Source organism: Apodemus sylvaticus, chromosome 5 (assembly GCF_947179515.1).
Source record: "Apodemus sylvaticus chromosome 5, mApoSyl1.1, whole genome shotgun sequence".
Lineage (NCBI taxonomy): Eukaryota > Metazoa > Chordata > Mammalia > Rodentia > Muridae > Apodemus > Apodemus sylvaticus.
In genome coordinates, this window is record NC_067476.1 from 31,093,875 (window position 1) to 31,112,269 (window position 18,395).

The 18,395-nt window shown below is 41.3% G+C and overlaps 1 pseudogene; it reads left to right on the forward strand.

Annotated features, from left to right (window-relative positions):
* The first annotated feature begins 6,375 nt into the window (after positions 1-6,375).
* Positions 6,376-16,253, forward strand: LOC127684746 (inorganic pyrophosphatase-like; annotated as a pseudogene).
* Positions 16,254-18,395: the final 2,142 nt, after the last annotated feature.

Genomic DNA, 18,395 nt, shown 5'->3' on the forward strand with positions numbered 1-18,395 from the left:
TGTTTGTTTGTTTTCCTATAAAATGTCACTAATGCTTCTTAACACTAAAAATGTAAATGACATGATTTTAGTGCTATTTCCTTAAGTATAGATGCCTTATTGATAGGCTTTTGAACCCAAGAAATAAGCTACTTGAAATTTGTATAGAATTGTTTTGAGTAGCACAATTATAAAAATAATGATGATAATATTTCTGTGAAAAAACTTCAAAGACAATAGAAAGATGAACTATTGTATGGTCATGATTATTTGAATAAGAATTGTCCTCCCAGAGTTCCATAGAGTTGAACATTTTCAACCCAGCTAGTGGTTCTGTTTGGAGAAGCTACAGGAAGATGCTACCTACATCACTGCAGGTGGGCATTGAGAATTCACAGCCTTACCTTGCTTCCAGTTTGCCCTCTCTGATTGATGTTTGCAATTGAAGATGGGATCTTTTAGCGTTACACTCTGGCTACCATGCCTGCTCCTTGATGTCAGGCCTCCAAGTCATATGGACCATCCCTCTGAAACCATAAGTCCAAATAAACTATTTTTTCTATAAGCTGCCTTAGTCAGAAGCAACAGAAAAACAAAGAATAACTAATCCAGAACTTAAAGAGGGTGGACAGCGACTATGAAGAACTTAAGCATATATTTATTTATTTGCATTATTTATGTGTTTGTTTGTTAGTTAATTAATTAATTATCCTTGGTTTGAGGAATGTGTAAGACTTTGAAACTTTGGATTAGAAAAAATTTTGAATGCTGTAAGCAACGCTTAGGGTCATTCTATTGTGAGCCTGGAAGACAACCATGCTTACAGCATTGGGGAACAACATCGGCAACCGAGGTAGAGGACAATTTTTGAATATTTTGGCAAATAGAATATCTGATATTTGCCCATATTCTGAGAACTTCACTGAGGCTAAACTAGTAAGTAATATAGTCATTTCTTTGGAAGAGTAAATTTCAAGCCAACATAACATTGATTCTGTGGAATGGCTATTATTCATAATGCATATGACAGACTAAAATGAAAATGGACAAGTGGAACAGGAAAAAAAACTAGAAAATTCACAGTTTGGAGAGAAAAGAGTATTAGGAAGTTCAATGTCCCGGGCAAGGCATTTTCTGAGGGAGGTTATGACTGATATGAAGATTGACACCATTAGGAGAGGCCTGACCTACACTAGAACAGTAAGAAAGGAAGACAGGGTACCTGGAGGACAGGACCCCACCCAAATAAACTTCCAACTCATGAATTTGAGAATAATGGATTTTTGTTCCTAAAACACAAGTAAGTAAAGGCTGTTTCAAGTGTGATTCAAGGGACTCATGGCCCATTCCCAAGCTGACATCCAAAGCTGGCAATATCACTTGGTGTAGGCTTAAGAAGCACAAAAGGTACAAGAGTGAAGTGGTCTTGGAGTCTTCCTCCATGATTTCCAAGAGGCGCTGAGGCCAGGCAGTTTATGTTAGGGGGCTTCCTGCATGGAGACCATGAGAGAGCAGGAGGCCCTCAGAGGTTATTGTGTAAAGCTGTTAAACGTAGGTGGAATGTAGCTGCCAAAACACTGACATCTTGGGGGAATTCAGTTCTACCTCTCTGCAAAAGATCATGCCAACTATGCTTGATTACCATTTATTTCCCCTCACCTGAGTATCTAGCTGTTTTCTACCACCTGTTGTACCCAACTCTGCCTAAATGCACAGAGCTTCCGTGAGGGGCTAGAGTAAATAGGTTTGGAAAGAATAGGGAACGGCACGTCTATAAAGCTATAAGGAAGCTGTCTTAGTCAGGGTTTCTATTCCTGCACAAACATCATGACCAAGAAGCAAGTTGGGGAGGAAAGGGTTTATTGAGCTTACACTTCCACGTTGCAGTTCATCACTAAAGGAAGTCAGGACTGAAACTCAAGCAGGTCAGGAAGCAGGAGCTGATGCAGAGGCCATGGAGGGATGTTTCTTACTGGCTTGCTTCCCCTGGCTTGCTCAGCCTGCTCTCTTATAGAACCCAAGAGCACCAGCCCAAAGGTGGAACCACCCACAAGGGGCCCTCACCACTTGATCACTAACTGAGAAAATGCCCCACAGCTGGATCTCATGGAGGCACTTCCCCAACTGAAACTCCTTTCTCTGTGATAACTCCAGCCTGTGTCAAGTTGACACACAAAACCAGCCAGTACAGAAGCCCTCATCCCTGCTAGGTAAGGCTTTTCAAGTGCAGCTCCTTGTGGACGGAGTACCCACATCCCTGTAAGTAGACCCACCCCCAGGCTCTATAAGCAGCCCAATAAACTCACTGGTTCCCCCAGAGTAAAATTTTGCAGAATCATTCATCAGTTTCTCATTAGGACCTTAGTAGAGGGAATTGACATGACTTATGTCTCCTTTTGGGACAGAATTTAAGTAATACTGGGTTTCAGTGAAGACCCCATGATATTAGAGAGGCATATGCCAAGGAGAACTGCATACAGTTCTACTGGAATTCTACTGGAGTAGAACCAGTCCAAGAGAGAGAGAGAGAGAGAGAGAGAGAGAGAGAGAGAGAGAGAGAGAGAGAGAGAGAGAGGTATATTACAGACAACAAAGCTGTAGGGACTGAGCCATTTAAGCCTTTTGAGACTAAGGTCTCAGACAATAGACATGGAACTATAGAATCTCTTGTTTGCTCTGCTGGGTGTCAGTCTTACTCTGGCCCAGTATTTCTCCACTATGTCCCAATTCTTCCTTTTTGGGATGGTTGTGTACCTTCTGTGCCTCTGTGCATTTTGAAGTTCCGAATTTGCTTTTTGATTCATTGAGGACCCCAGTTAAGACATTACTTTGAATCTCAAAAGAGGCTTCGGATTTGAACATGTAAACAAATATTTAAAATGTTTAAAACTGATGGGGACTTTTGAAGTTGTACTCACTACAATTTGCCTCATGATATAATTGTAAGTATGTAGGGCTGGATAGTGGAATGTGATGGTTTGAATGAGAGTGGCTCCCGTAGGCTCATAAACTTGAATGCTTGGTCCCCAGGTGATAGGCCTGCCTAGGGAGAGTGTGAGGAGGTGACAACCTTCCTGGAGGGATCCCATCACTGCAAGTGGGCATTGAGAGTCAATATCTTCACAGTACTTACAGTTTATTCTCTCTCTCTCTCTCTCTGCTTCATTTCTATAGTTAAAAATTTGATCTCACGGCTTTCTCCTTTGTTTGCTATGCTTGCTTCTTGTTGCTGGGCCTCCCAACAGGATGAACTCTTTTTCTGAAACCATACGTCCAAATAAATAAACTCTTCCTTCTTGACCATAACATGCTATTACAGCAGCCAAAATGTAAATAACAGGATGATTTCAATCGAGTAATAAGAAAAGATATGCAGAAAAGAAAGCAGAAGGTTGAAGGCATTGAAACTAAAGTTGTCTGGGGATGAGTGTGGTGGAACAAGGGAAGTAATTGGTCAAGCAAGGAAGCATTCCATGGGTAAAGGGTAGAGGCGACGAGGAGAAGCCCTGAAAGCTTATATTAGTATGACGTGGATTAGGGTTAGGGTACTGTTGACCAGGTCTCAAGAAAAACATAGATGGGACTTATTCTCATTTGATCTTAACCTGAGATTATGGAGATCATATATGAGATTATAGAGATTGTTGCGATCATAGAGAGATTGTACTCTGGAAGCAGTGGTGTGAAGCTAGAGTTTTGGGGCAAACAGAAAACAAGATCTATGATTTAGTAAAGCAAACCTGATGTCATAGTAGCCACAAACTTGAAAATAAACACACGGAGGGATGAAGAAAAATTTAGGGGTATAGGAAAAGGGTCAAACGAAAAGAGTTGACATGAACAAGGATCAGAACAAATGACAAAAGAGGATTGGATAAAAAGAATCCATGAGCTCGACTCATCTGACAGATGTAGGGGTTGTGTTAGCTGTGTTATGTGTCAATTTGACAAATCAGAGTCATCTTCAAGGAGGGGACTTCAATTGAGAAAATGTCTCCATAAGATCAGGCTATAGGCAAGTCCATTGGGTATTTTCTTAATTATAGATTGATCAGAGGGAGCCCAGCTCATTGTGGGTGTGCTGGTGGTCCTTGTATCTGTAAGAAAACAGACTGAACAAATCATGTGAAGCAAGTCAGTAATCTGCACTCCTCCATGACCTCTGTATAAACCCCTCCCTCCAGGTTTCTTCCTTGACTTCCTTCAGTGATGAACAGGAGTGTGAAAAAATAAACCAAATGAATCCTCTCCTCCTCAAGTCTCTTTTGGTCATGATCTTTCATCTTAGAAACAGTAACCTTAAGTAGAACAGTGTTCATGGACAAGGGAAGGGAAATAGAACATCAGACTTCAAGCCTGGGTGACTAAGTGGTAACAGTCACCAGACTAGAGAACAAAGACCAGCCTGGGCTTGCTGTTTTGAAGCTTTAGTTCAGCAGAGAACTGAATGAGCAACACCGAGATGACTTGACAGTTTTTAGATGGGTATTAACGCAGCATCTCCAAATTGGCATAGTTAAAAATCAAGCAGCCGTTTATTGGATTCCCAGTGGAATGTCAGAAATCCTATTCTTGAGCTCAGTATACAGGTCAGAAACAGACATGATTCACCTTTTAAACAGAAAGGGTGGGGAAATCCTCAAAGTATGACTGGGGCCAGAGCTCAAAATGGCTCACGGAAGATGAAAGCAAGGGACACTGGCAAAGTAAAACAGATCCTGAGAGGTGGCTCAGTGGCTAGAAGCACTGTCTGCTTTTGCAGAGGACCCAGGCTCAATTCCCAGCACCCACATGATGGCTCACAGTTTTGTGACACTCTTCTTCCATGGGCTGTGACATCCTCTTTTGTGCCTGTTACACAGACATACACCAGTAAAACACCAATAAACATAAAAATAATGGAGGAGAACTCAGGAACCAGATGGCCAAGAAAGATTGCATTTCATAGAATGGAGCCCACATACTCATGAAAGCCCAAACAAGTCACTTATTATATCTCAACATTGCTTTCTCTGGGATGGGACAAAGATATGGCAGCCCCATGAGAACAGGAGGTTTTGATAGGAGACTTACAACTGGAGGCAGATAGGATGGAAGATGCAGGGATACAAGAGAGGAAGGGCTCCCTGTGACGTGAGGTCAGACATTACTGATAGCAAGCAGAGGGATGAAGCCAAAGCTGTATAATTGAAGCCCGGGTGAGTTGATGCTGTCAGCGGTGAGGAATGGTCAAACATCAGCCGTTTCTTCCGAAAGAGACCCTGAAGCTCCGGTGCCTCCCACCCGAAAGAGGTAATTACAGGATTCAGGGGGTAGTTACGAGGATTAAATGAGATGTTGCGCTTCGCAGACTGGGGCACACTAAATGCTAGTTCCCTTTTGCTGGTGCCCTCTTCACAGTTTCCCATCAGACATGCCAAAGAGTGTTAGACCCTTCGTGTATCAGTGGGAAGCCTGTCTCCATGTACTTGAAACAACAATTTCATCTCACCTAGACTCACCTCAACCCAGGGCCTGTGTTGCTGATTCACCTCAGATAGCTTGCAAATCAATAATGCTTGTATCCGGGTTTCTCTGTTAGGTTTGAGACCTAATTCCAACTTTGGGAGAACACTGTTTTAAAATGCATGGCAGACTGCCAAGAAACAGAAAGTTCAAAATTATCCCATCTTTACCCACACATGAGCGATACTGATAACTCTTTTCTGGGGGTGATAGGAGACAGTAGATAGCAGATAGAGACGTGGGTGTCATCCCTTCTATTTTTTTCTTAACTCATCACACAATGTGGATAACTTAATTACAAAAAAACCCCATTATTTGCACAAATAACTTAAATTAATGGATGTGTCACAATCGGGAGAGTGATGAGTTAGGTTGGGCTGTCAGTTGGAACTGTATTTTCCACTGGAAAAAAATGTCAGCACAGCTTTAAAAGCTTCATCGACGCTTACCGAGGAAATGAGCACATCTCTGGAATGCGGGGGTGAATTCAAAACTCACACTTAACTTCCAGAACTAGCTTATGAAGGGAGCTAACTTAGCCGTGATGACTGGGTGACTAATCCACTCATTTATCCATCCACAGAACAAAGGTTTAGTCTATGCTTATGCGGTTTAACTAGAAAAGCTGTAGCTTGGGTCAATAGGTGGTGGTGGGAGGTATCCTTGTTTTTATAGGATATACAGTCTGTTAGGTATGATATATGATTTTGTAACTAAGTTTTTTTTTTAAAGTATTATCAACAAGAAGAGCCCTGTCACCTAATGGGAATCAAGATAAGCGCAAGTAAAACAATTCAGTAGGAGCAGCAACGACAGTGTGAAAACAAAACAAAACAAAACATTTGCACAGTTACATGATCAGGAAGGTTCAAGAGCTCTTGAACAAGGAAGATGAGTCTCACTGCCACTGAGCAAATGAAGAAGCTGTCACATTGTGTCATTCGCCTCCCCATGATCAATTGCACCATCCGTTTGGATGAAGGTAAGATTGGGGTGCTGGGTGGGTGGGCGTTTTTAATTTTTCAAAAACAATTTTATACATCTATGCGAGATGCTTTGTGTTAGTTTTCAGATCAAGACATTATTGTTGGCCAGCTAAGTTGACAAGCAAAATTCCCCATTTTTGATCTGCACTTTTGTTGATTAGATCTAGTTTGGGGCTCCGTCCCTGGGAAATCTGGCCAGCTGCACAAGTGCGTATCTGCACAGGTCACGTGATCTTGGTTGTTCTCCTGAGAAACAAAACAACACCAGGATGGCTACGGCCAAGAAGACAAGGCAGATAAGACTGAAAGAGAGGCTACATGAACCAATGGGCCATTGTCACAGACTTTTCCCACACTTACTGATATCCTAGAGGTGACCCATCCCAAGGCTTTCTCAGGAGAGAAAGGTCAGTAGCAGAATCAACAAAGCCCCACGCTGGCACACCTGCCTTTGTCTCTCATGCTACATTCATGGACCTACTTCTGCAGGCTGTGCTGGTGGTGGCTGGCTCTTCTGCCTCATGGATTTCTTCGAATCAAGGAAGCCTTCCCAGCTCAAAAGAAGGCGAAGGAGGTTCACATTGAGAGCCAGGTCTCCTCGTCCCTCCCAGTGAGGGTTCAGTGCAGATAGCCATGCAAGTGGCTAAGTAAGCCACCAAAGATCAAGGTAAAACAGCTTATTAAGATGAACATAAACGATCATACAAAACAACAGTGGTGCCAGGGAAAAGGGTAGGAATCAGACCAAGATTAAGAGTGCCATTGTTGATAAGAAATTAAAACAGTTTTTCAAACCAAAGAGAAATAAGGGCAGCATTAGTGGTAATTCTACAGAACAGACTTCAGTGTATTTCCATTTATAAGAACCAAGAACCACACAAAGAGAACATAAGTTTTATAGAAAGTCAATCCAGTAAAAACAAAGCCAGAGGTGATAGTATCAAATGTTACACTCATCTAAGAGAAGATGTATGCATACTAATAAATGGATGGCATTTGTCTGTTAAAAAGGAAAAAAGATATATTTTAGAGTTATAAATATAAACTTAATATTATGGGTTTATTAGATAATGAATACTTGACAAAACAACTCAGAAAAGTTGAAAGTTGAAATATGAAAATACACTCGAGAAAAACACAATCAAGCGCATAGAATATTGAGTCTTATCTGTACAAGATTAAGCCAGTCTGAAGCCCAGCACAGCTCAAGGAGACGCCCAGGGATCTTTCCCTAGCTGAAGAGCTTCATTTATTGCTGGCTGCTGGGGGTTGGGGGGTGGGGGGTGGGGGTGGGGGTGGGGGGTGGGTATGGGGGGCAATGGGGGATGGGCAGTTTTCTTCAGGGATTAGGCCCCTGAGAGTCTTCTGAAATGCCAGTGGATGATCCTACATCTTTGTACATACAAGCCGTAGGTAGAAAACACATGAAGTTGGGAAGGGAACAAGAAGGGTAGGATTGTGGGTTGGATTTGATCCAGACACATTCATCTCAAACAGTAGAAGAAATAATAAATGGACGTCGTAATTCAGCTTTGGTTTTCTAAAGCTAATGGGTTGAGAGAACAGGGCAGGGACAGAATGGTAAGCAACTTCAATGGGGAGAGGACAAACATTATAGTTACAGTTACCAGTTATAATTGTCATAGCAGTTATTCCAGCATTAATAGCAGTAAAACCTATACAGGAAATGAATATATATATATTATTTTATATTTATTATATATATGCTATTATTTTAAACTTGGCCTAGTTAAAATTAATTAAGGACAGACAAGACTTAACACAATTATCAACTCAATATCTAGTTTTATTTGTTTCAAAATCTGAAAAGAGAATATTTTTCACAGAGCCATAGGATAGTCATTAAAAGTGGCCAGAGAAAATATATGATGAATTAATAACATACTAACGACAGAGGAAACACTCCGATAGCTATGTATTAGTTCTAAAGTTAATACATAAATTGGGAAACAGACAATTCATGCTCAGAGTCAGAAAAGTCTGTCTTAAAAATAAAAGCAAATAACAAACTTTCTAAGTGTGAAACTAGTTAAAGAGATTCTTGAAGAAATTAATACAACACCAATGTCTTTATTATTATTATTATTATTACTATTATCATATATTTTTATTTTATATATTCTTTGTTTACATTCCAAATGATTTCTCCTTTCCCAGTTCCCCTCTCCCCATATGTCCCATAAACCTTCTTCTCTCCACCCATTCTCCAATCACCTCTCTCCTTTTTCTCTGTCCTGATCATCCCCTCCAATGCTAGATCAATCCTTTGCAGGATCAGGACCCTCTCCATACTTCTTCATGGGAGTCATTTGTTATGCGATTTGTGCCTTGGGTATTCAAAGCTTCTGGGCTAATTACTATCCACTTATCAGAGATTGCATTTCATGTGTATTCTTTTGTGATTGGGTTACCTCACTTAGGATGATATTTTCCAGATCCAACCATTTGCCTAAAAATTTCGTGAATTCATTGTTTTTAATTGCTGAATAGTATTCCATTGTGTAAATATACCACATTTTCTGTATCCATTCCTCCTTTGAGGGGTATCTAGGTTCTTTCCAGCTTCTGGCTATTATAAATAAGGCTGCTATGAACATAATGGAGCATGTGCCCTTATTACATGCTGGGAAATCCTCTGGGTATATGCCCAGGAGAGGTTTAGTAGGGTCCTCTGGAAGTATCATGTCCAGTTTTCTGAGGAACTGCCAGACTGATTTCCAAAGTGGTTGTACCATCTTACAACCCCAGCAGCAGTGGAGGAGACAACACCAAAGTCTTAAGGTACAAAAAAATAAATGATGGCTCTCCGCTTCCGGATCCAGATCAGCCTGGGCTGCAACACCACATCTCCAGGTCCTGCAAGAGGCAAGAGGGGCTTCCGGGCGGCCAGCGGGAGAAGTCGGTGTGCTCCTGTGAATCCAGCGGACCCCAGCAGGAGCCTTCAGGTGCCTGCTTTGGGATCTGAACAGCCTGGGCCACAGCACTTGGTCTTCAGGAAGTGTAGGAGACCTGGTGTGCACCCAGAGGCAGTCTGGGAGCTCACAGCACAGCTCTCTCCTGTGGCAAGGAGCTTAGGCTTCAGTCCTGAAGCCTCTGGCAGTAGCCCTCAGACCTCTCCGCTTCCGGATCCAGATAAGCCTGGGTGGCAACACCACATCTCCAGGTCCTGCAAGAGGCAAGAGGGGCTTCCGGGAGGCCAGCAGGGAGAAGTTGGTGTGCTCCAGTGAATCCAGCGGGCCCCAGCAGGAACCTTCAGGTGCCTGCTTTGGGATCTGAACTGCCTGGGCAGCAGCGCCCTGTCTCCAGGCAGTGCAGGAGGTAAGCTGTGCACCAGAGGCCACCTGGAAAGGGGCAGCTTGCACTGGTGAGTCCAGCATTGACAAGACCAACTAACACCAGTGAGATCTAGATGGCAAAAGGCAAACGCAGGAACGTCACTAACAGAAATCAAGGCAATATGGCAACATCTGAACCCAATTCTCCTTTACCAGCATGTCCTGGATACCCCATCACACCAGTAAAACAAGATTTGGATTTAAAATCACTGGTCATGATGCAGGTACAGGAACACATGAAGGACATACTTAAAGAAATTCAGGAGAAAATGAATCAAAAGTTAGAAGCCCTTGCAAGGGAAACACAAAAATCATTGAATGAAATTCAGGAGAATACAAAAGCCAATAATGAGGAAACACAAAAAACATTTAAAGAAATACAGGAGAACTTTGGTCAACAGGCTGAGGTTATGAAAGAGGAAACACAAAAATCTCTTAAAGAATTACAAGAAAGCACAAACAAGCAAGTGAAGGAGCTAAGCAAAACCATCCAGGATCTAAAATCACAAGTAGAAACAACTAAGAAAACTCAAAGGGAGACAACTTTGGAGATAGAAAGCCTTGGGAAGAAATCAGTGGATATAGATGCAAATATCAACAACAGAATACAAGAGATAGAAGAAAGAATCTCAGATGCTGAAGATACCATAGAAACCATGGACTCAACAGTTAAAGAAAATGCAAAATGCAAAAAGCTTGTAACCCAAAACATCCAGGAAATCCAGGACACAATGAGAAGACCAAACCTAAGGATTATAGGCATAGATGAGAGTGAAGATTTACAGCTTAAAGAGCCAGCAAATATCTTCAATAAAATTATGGAAGAAAACTTCCCTAACCTAAAGAGAGAGATGCCCATGAATATACAAGAAGCCTACAGAACTCCAAACAGACTGGACCAGAACAGAAATACTTCCCGTCACATAATAATCAAAACACCAACTGTACTAAACAAAGAAAGAATATTAAAGGCAGTAAGAGAAAAAGGCCAAGTAACATATAAAGGAAGACCTATCAGAATCACAGCAGACTTTTCACCTGAGACTATGAAGGCTAGAAGATCCTGGGCAGATCTCATGCAGACTCTAAGAGAACACAAATGCCAGCCAAAACTACTATATCCAGCAAAACTCTCAATCACCGTAGATGGAGAAACTAAGATATTCCATGACAAAACCAAGTTTACCCAATATCTATCCACAAACCCAGTCCTACAAAGGATAATAGGAGGAAAACACCAATACAAGGAGGGAAACTTCACCCTGGAAAAAGCAAGATAGTAACCTTACATCAAAACCAAAAGAAGTTAACCAATCAAATTTAAAACATAACGTCAAAAATGACAGGAAGTAACAATCACTATTCCTTAATATCTCTTAACATCAATGGACTCAATGCCCCAATAAAAAGACATAGTCTAACTGACTGGATACATAACAGGACCCTACATTTTGCTGCTTACAGGAAACACACCTCAGGGTCAAAGACAAACACTACCTTAGAGTAAAAGGCTGGAAGACAATTTTACAAGGAAATGGTCTCAGGAAACAAGCTGGAGTAGCCATTTTAATATCAGATAAAATTGACTTTCAACCCAAAGTCATCAAAAGAGACTCTGAGGGACACTTCTTGCTGGTCAAAGGAAAAATACAACAAGAAGAACTCTCAATCCTGAACATATATGCTCCAAATGCAAGGGCATCCCCTTTCATAAAAGAAAGTTTATTAAAGCTCAAAGCACACATTGCACCTAACACAATAATTGTGGGTGACTTCAACACTGCACTTTCCTCAATGGACTGATCAGGAAAACAGAAACTAAACAGGGACACAAAGAAACTAATTGAAGCTTTGGACCAATTAGATTTAACATATATATATATATATATATATATATATATATATATATATATATATATATATATATAGAACATTCTATCCTAAAGCAAAAGAATATACCTTTTTCTCAGCACCTCATGGTACCTTCTCCAAAATCGACCATATAATTGGCCACAAGACAGACCTCAACAAATATAAGAAGATCGAAGTAATCCCATGCCTCCTATCAGATCACTATGGAGTAAAAGTGGTCTTCAATAGCAACAAAAACAACAGAAAACCCACATACAGTGGAAACTGAACAATATTCTACTCAATGATACCTTGGTCAAGGAAGAAATAAAGAAAGAAATTAAAGAGTTTTTAGAACACAATGAAAATGAAGACACATCATACCCAAATCTATGGGACACAATGAAAGCAGTGCTAAGAGGAAAACTCATAGCCCTGAGTGCCTCCAAAAAGAAAATGGAGAGAGCATACATTACCAGCTTAATGACACACCTGAAAGCCCTGGAACAAAAAAGCTATTTCACCCAGGAGGAGTAGAAGGCAAGAAATCATCAAACTCAGGGCCGAAATCAATCAAGTAGAAACAAAGAGAACCATGCAAAAAATCAACAAAACCAGGAGCTGGTTCTTTGAGAAAATCAACAAGATAGATAAACCCTTAGCCAGACTGACCAAAGGGCACAGAGAAAGTACCCAAATTAACAAACTTAGAAATGAAAAGGGAGATATAACAACGGAAACTGAGGAAATCCAAAAAATCATCAGATCCTACTACAAGAGCCTATACTCAACACAACTGGAGAATCTGGAGGAAATGGACAATTTCCTTGACAGATACCAAATACCAAAATTAAATCAGGACCAAATAGATCATCTAAACAGTCCCATAATGCCTAAAGAAATAGAAGGAGTCATAGAAAGTCTTCCAACCAAAAAAAGCACAGCACCAGATGGTTTCAGTGCAGAATTCTATCAGACCTTCAAAGAAGAGTTAACACCAATACTCTTCAAATTATTCCACAAAATAGAAACAGAAGGAACACTACCCAATTCCTTCTATGAAGCCACAATTACGCTGATACCAAAACCACACAAAGATCCAACAAAGAAAGAGAACTTCAGACCAATTTCCCTTATGAACATCGATGCAAAAATACTCAATAAAATTCTTGCCAACCGAATCGAAGAACACATCAAAACAATCATCCACCATGATCAAGTAGGCTTTATCCCGGGAATGCAGGGTTGGTTCAATATACGGAAATCCATCAATGCAATCCACTACATAAACAAACGCAAAGAAAAAAACCACATGGTCATTTCATTGGATGCTGAAAAAGCATTTGACAAAATTCAGCATCCTTTCATGCTTAAAGTCTTGGAAAGAACAGGAATTCAAGGCCCATACCTAAACATAGTAAAAGCAATATACTGCAAACCGGTAGCCAACACCAAACTAAATGGAGAGAAACTTGAAGCAATCCCACTAAAATCAGGGAGTAGACAGGACTGCCCCCTTTCTCCTTATCTTTTCAATATTGTACTTGAGGTACTAGCTCGGGCAATTCAACAACATGAGGAGGTCAAAGGGATACAAATTGGAAAGGAAGAAGTCAAACTATCATTATTTGCAGATGACATGATAGTCTACCTAAGTGACCCAAAAAACTCCACTAGAGAACTCCTACAGCTGATAAACAACTTCAGCAAAGTGGCAGGTTATAAAATCAACTCAAGCAAATCAGTTGCCTTCCTATACTCAAAGGATAAGCAGGCTGAGAAAGAAATTAGGGAAATGACCCCCTTCACAATAGCCACAAACAGTATAAAGTATCTTGGGGTGACTCTTACCAAACATGTGAAAGATCTGTATGACAAGAACTTCAAGACTCTGAAGAAGGAAATGGAAGAAGACCTCAAAAAATGGGAAAACCTCCCATGCTCATGGATCGGTAGAATCAATATAGTTAAAATGGCCATTTTGCCAAAAGCACTATACAGATTCAATGCAATACCCATCAAAATCCCAACTCAATTCTTCACAGAGTTAGAAAGAGCAATTATCAAATTCATCTGGAATAACAAAAAACCCAGGATAGCTAAAACTATTCTCAGCAACAAAAGAAAGTCTGGGGGAATCAGTATCCCTGACCTCAAGCAATACTACAGAGTAATAGTGTTAAAAACTGCATGGTATTGGTACAGTGATAGGCAGGAGGATCAATGGAACAGGATTGAAGATCCAGAAATGAACCCACACACCTATGGCCACTTGATCCTCGACAAAGAGGCTGAAAACATCCAATGGAAAAGAGATAGCCTTTTCAACAAATGGTGCTGGTTCAACTGGAGGTCAGCATGCAGAAGAATGTGAACTGATCCATCCTTGTCTCCTTGTACTAAGCTCAAATCCAAATGGATCAAGGACCTCCACATAAAGCCAGACACTCTGAAGCTAATAGAAAAGAAACTGGGGAAGACCCTTGAGGACATCGGTACAGGGAGAAAATTTCTGAACAGAACACCAATAGCGTATGCTCTAAGATCAAGAATTGACAAATGGGACCTCATAAAATTACAAAGTTTCTGTAAGGCAAAGGACACCATCAAGAGGACAAATCGGCAACCAACAAATTGGGAAAAGATCTTCACCAATCCTACATCAGATAGAGGGCTAATATCCAATATATATAAAGAACTCAAGAAGTTAGACTCCAGAAAACCAAACAACCCTATTAAAAAAATGGGGTACAGAGTTAAACAAAGAATTCTCACCTGAAGAACTTCAGATGGCGGAGAAGCATCTTAAAAAATGCTCAACTTCATTAGTCATTAGGGAAATGCAAATCAAAACAACCCTGAGATTTCACCTTACACCAGTCAGAATGGCTAAGATTAAAAATTCAGGAGACAGCAGGTGTTGGAGAGGGTGTGGAGAAAGAGGAACACTCCTCCACTGATGGTGGGGTTGCAAATTGGTACAACCACTCTGGAAATCAGTCTGGCGGTTCCCCCGAAAACTGGGCACCTCACTTCCAGAAGATCCTGCTATACCACTCCTGGGCATATACCCAGAGGATTCCCCACCATGTAATAAGGATACATGCTCTATTATGTTCATAGCAGCCCTATTTATAATTGCCAGATGCTGGAAAGAAGCCAGGTATCCCTCAACAGAAGAGTGGATGCAAAAAATGTGGTATATCTACACAATGGAGTACTATTCGGCCATTAGAAACAATGAATTCATGAAATTCTTAGGCAAATGGATGGAGCTGGAGAACATCATACTAAGTGAGGTAACCCAGACTCAAAAGGTGAATCATGGTATGTACTCACTAATAAGTGGATATTAACCTAGAAAACTGGAATACCTAAAACATAATCCACACATCAAATGAGGTACAAGAAGAAAGGAAGAGTGGCCCCTTGTTCTGGAAAGACTCAGTGAAGCAGTATTCAGTAAAACCAGAACGGGGAAGTGGGAAGGGGTGGGTGGGAGGACAAGGGGAGAGAAGGGGTATTATGGGACTTTCGGGGAGTGGGGGGCTAGAAAAGGGGAAATCATTTGAAATGTAAATAAAAAATATATCGAATAAAAACAAAAGAAAAAAGATAAATGATGGACTGAACTTCTAAATTAAAACATTTGAGCTGGGCTGTGTCCTTGTATATCTGTGCCACGGTGGAGGCAGGGCATCTCAGAAACCATAAGTGGCTTCAGCAGCTAGGAGCATGCTGTGCCCTTCACCGTCCAGTACAGTGTCTTCCTCAAAAATGAGAAAGGACAGTATATTTCTCCATTTCACAATGTTCCAATCTATGCAGAAAAGAATGTATTCCACATGGTTGTTGAGGTTCCTCGCTCCTCAAATGCAAAAAAGGAGATTGTTACAAAGGACCCTTTAAACCCAATTAAGCAAGGTGTGAAAATGGGAAGATCCACTATGTTGTGAATCTGTTCCCTTAAAAAGGGTATATCTGGAACTACAGCGCCATCGCTTAGACACGGGGAGACTCCGGACACAGTGACAAACACAAGCCTGCTGTGGTGACAACAACCCAAGTGACATTTGTGAAATGGGAAGCAAGGTATGTGCCAGCGGTGAGATAATCAGGGTGAAGATCCCGGGCATACTGGCCAGAATCGATGAGAGTGTGACCGACTGGAGAGTCATTACCATTAATGTGGGCGATCCAGATGCAGCCAATTATAATGGCATTTCTGATGTTGAATGGCTGAAATCGGGCTGCTTAGAAGCTACTGTTGACTGGTTCAGAAGGCATAAGGTTCCTGATGGAAAACCAGAAAATGAGTTTGCATTCAATGTAGAATTTAAAGACAAGGAGTTTGTAGTTGCCATTATTAAAAACACTCATGATTATTGGAAAGAATTAGTGCCTAAGAAAACAGTTGGGAACAGAATCAGTTGCAGGAACACCTCAGTGTTGGAGATCCTTCAAGTGGGATCCTGATGTTGCCAAAGCCATTGTGGATGCTTTGCCACCATCATGTGAATCTGCCTGCTCACTACCAACAGACATGGATAAATGGTTCCATCACCAGAATCCCTGATGAGATTCCTCTGGAATACAAGTTGATATGGCTGTATCCTGTTCACCGGGAAGCATTAGATGTCAAGGTATAGTAGCTTTTCAAAGCTCTAAATTTCTGTATCTCAACAAATGAAATAGATTCTGCTTTGACTGGTCCAATATGTTCAGAAGGTTAGCCATCTAGACACCTCATATCTCAACCAAGAAAGCTTTTACTAACCGTTAGCTCTCAAAGCCTTGGGGTCATGGAAGTCATTTTTGCATGGATGTACAAGGTGGACACCTGTTGGATGTATATGTTACTGTGCTAGGAAATAAAATTATTTTGCTGAAACTTGAAGGAAACATTTGAAAAATCTTCAGAAATCTAATAAAGTAGAAATAAGTAAACTTATAGGTAAATTCATTCACTAGTGATTTCTTTGAAAAGTCTATAACATTCAGTTCTTTAATTTGGTTAATTATGAAAAACATAAATTATGCGAGCAGGGGCAAGAGAAAAAGATCAACAGCTAAAAGGCCTTCTGCTCTTGCAGAGATTCTGGGTTTAGTTCCCAGCACCCATAACAGGAGATTCAAAGCCACCTATAACTCCAGCTGTAGGAGAACTAACACCCTCCAGATACACAAACATACACATAAAATATTACATATAGATATATACAAACTACAATGGAGGAACACCAAAATAAACCTAAGTCAATATTTTGCAAATAAATTTGAGAAAAACTGAGATTTGGGGCACTAACATATTGGAGGACCAGCCAAAGCAGCCATTGCCAACCAGAGGCACAGCCTGGAGGCAACCAGCTGCTGCCCAGGGCCCAAACTACCTTCTCCTCAGAGCTTTCAGAAGAAGCCATGGTCAGTCTAGCAGCGTCATTTCAGACCCCTGATGTCTAGAACTGCAAGAAAGTATATTTGTAGTGTGCCCTCCTATGGTTCTCGCTGTTTGTTGGAGGTACCCAGGAATTTAACACAGAGAATGAAGTGTGTGCCTCTTAAGTAGACAGGTCTCTCAATTTCAAAGTATACATGCTATGGCTTGTGCTTCCCTCCCTGTGCTAACTCCCCTCATGGTCTTGCCCTCTAGAAATATAAGAGCATGTTTAAGACCTGAGGCAGGAAAGAATCTGTGCAAAAAGTGGTGGGCCACATTGGGAAGGTACCAGACCCTTCCGCTCATCTAGGACTGTCCCCAACCCAGGACAAAGTCTGCTGCCTCCTATGGTAAATTATAGTTCACTTTTTCTATGGAGCCTTCATCTAATGGGGTCCCAAAGTCTAGCCAGGTTAGTAATGAAAGAGTCAGAGAATGACACAAATTCATAAGGCAGAAAGATCTCCTTCACAACTCAGTTAACCTCCAGTTCTTGAGCTCAAGAGACTTCATGACACCAAGCCTGGGTACCAGCCTGTTCCACATCTCCACCCACGCTGTGTGTGCAAACAGACCAGAGTGAGTGAGAGCAAGTGATTGCCTCTGCCCGTTTTCATTTCATTATTTGGCTGTTTGCATTACAGTACACTCAATATTTTGGTCACGGATTATTAAAAGAAACCAGGAACAGCTGTTGGTGGCTGCAAGATTATTTGCTTGAAGTACCATTCCACTTCTCTGAAAGCATGCGTGTGCACACGTGCACGGACGAGGACAGAGAGAGGGGTGGGGGAGGGAGAGGAGGAAGGGGAGGGGAGAGGAGGGGAGATAAGGTTGGTTGAGTAGGCAGTGAAGAAAATGTCCTATCAGAAACACCTTGCCTCCCAGCCTCCCCTGACTCCAAGATAATTACAGAGTATTTCACCAACAAAACATTTATTGTTTCCAGCTCCCATTACAGTAATGGATTCTCTTACTGGAAGATTTTTTTTTGTTGAATCTTGAAGGGCCTGGAGCTGACTTCTAGTCTGACTGTCCTCCACCGCGCTTTGGTATCTTTGTCTGCTCCTGTCAGTTGGGGCTGCCTTGCTCTGGGTGGTCAGCTAATGAGGGGCACTGTGCCATAGAAGACACAGACAGTTTCGCCTATAGAATTATTCTCATGGAACTGTGTCCCACTGCGCATGAGATACTCGAGCTTTAGACTCAGGAAATTCAGATCATGATTATCTTCTTTTAGAAACTGGGTGAAATTCTAGGACTTTCTAATAGCTGCTAAAA